Source organism: Dipteris shenzhenensis, chromosome 12 (assembly GCF_047967505.1).
Source record: "Dipteris shenzhenensis isolate YYH24624 ecotype China chromosome 12, Dip_SZ_1.0, whole genome shotgun sequence".
Classification (NCBI taxonomy): Eukaryota; Viridiplantae; Streptophyta; class Polypodiopsida; order Gleicheniales; family Dipteridaceae; genus Dipteris; species Dipteris shenzhenensis.
This window is the reverse complement of record NC_141607.1, coordinates 50,260,040-50,261,748: the sequence shown is the minus strand read 5'-3', so window position 1 is coordinate 50,261,748 and position 1,709 is coordinate 50,260,040. Positions and strand designations below refer to the sequence as shown.

At 45.6% G+C, this 1,709-nt stretch overlaps 1 pseudogene across 1 annotated transcript; it reads right to left on the bottom strand.

Annotated features, from left to right (window-relative positions):
- Positions 1–356: 356 nt before the first annotated feature.
- Positions 357–865, bottom strand: LOC147896345 (uncharacterized; annotated as a pseudogene). The gene is made up of 2 exons (XR_015541861.1): positions 779–865; positions 357–500 (listed from the first exon to the last, which is right to left on the bottom strand). The product of XR_015541861.1 is annotated as an uncharacterized LOC147896345 (transcript).
- Positions 866–1,709: the final 844 nt, after the last annotated feature.

Here is a 1,709-nt window from a genome sequence, read left to right as displayed (position 1 = left end):
AATCGAGCATATTGCCCATAGCCTAATTGAAACTGAATGCACGTAATTTTCTTCCATGGACAAACAAAGATTTGAAGAACGTCGTAAAAATATAAATTCATTATATCTCACTACCGGGGTGCTTCATAACTTTACCCCGAGACACAAGGTGATATAGGCAAAATGGAATTCGGAGGGAGATGAGGCCTCCAAGGAAATCAGGAGCCAACCAATCGTAGATGGGTCTCGCTATACTAATCAAATATGTTACATTCAACATCAATAAGCCATGGCTGCATCCGTCTGATGGGAGGCCCGTAAACCATGGATGGATGGGGGCGCGGCGTTGGGGTTAATGGTCACTGGAACTTCGTTGCTCAGCCAGACGCGGCCTTGAAAAAAAGAAATGCTAGCTTCTCTAGCCCGAAGTAGATGAAATTCCCGCGGCTGTGAGTAACAAAGGAACCAAATTTGGTGCCCACAACGCATTGCCACCCCGGGCCGTAGCATGTATCAAACTCCTGTAGCACAACAGAGAAAAGAAAGTTGTCAAGCTGTATCCCAAACTCAATATGAGAAAATTTTCGTTCGTTGATGACACAGACTACAGATGCATGAAGAATGATCAGCGCTAGTTTCACGATACAACGATAGGGGTTAATCCGAAAAACAATCAAGCTCTTAGCCAAAGCCTATAGAGAGGAAATTCCCCAATAAATAAAACGGCGAGCGACGCGGTCTAAAATGGATGGAGTAGTCCATGTTTCGAACAGGTATTCAATAATACAATGGACGCCACCTTCTTCATGAAAGCGGCAATGCTTTGAAACTCGCTGACATCGTGGAGATGTAAGGCCCGAGACGCGCAGCTCATGGAGATGGGCATATCCGGCCGGCTCTGCCTTCCAACATCTGGCTACAATCTGCGAAGGTACTTGGGCAGTGGGAAGACGGTTGATGGAGCTAGAGAACTTTCAGAAACGAGATGCTTCCTAATAAAAGTCTCCAGAGTGAATAAGTGGGCAGCGTCTAAATAGGCAGCGCCCGATCATCGTCCACATAGCAACTGACGGGGTCCCTCACTCTTGTGGAGTTGGGGCCTGGCTCTCTCCGTTCGCCATAGCCACACACGTGTCGAACTCTCCAAATCCGTCTGTCGCCAGGGCAGTGGTGAAGAGAGCCCTCCACCACGATCTTGCCACAACACTTCACTTGGCACCACGAATTCACAATTCTTTCGTTGATGGTCCTTCGTCTGCAATCATCAGAATTCCCCTGCCTTACTCAATCTTTGCCATTTGCCACTCTACTATAAAAACTCTGCAATACAAAAACACCTTAAAAAACCTCTTGGAAACCATAAATGGAGTTTAAAGCTCGGACGATCTATGTCCTATGTGCCCATTCATTTGATATGCCTAAGCATAATTGGAGTATAAGGGCGTCTATTCTCCTTGGTCTTCATGAAGAGAGTATGGATCCTTACCATCCTCCATTATTCACGGCTATCATTGAAGTGCAGCTGCGTGCAAAGTGAGCATTCATGATAGAGGCGGCACGTATCTTAGCAGGACTGAAGTCAATGGATATAGGCTATCACTCAGAGAGTTTTTTTTAAGATCTGTCTAAGAATCGAAGTTAAGAGGTTAAGAGAACGAATTTTCAGTCCTTAATGATGATCAAGATTGAGCGTGATATTGCCCGAGTTATTGGGAAACCTCGTTCCTTGA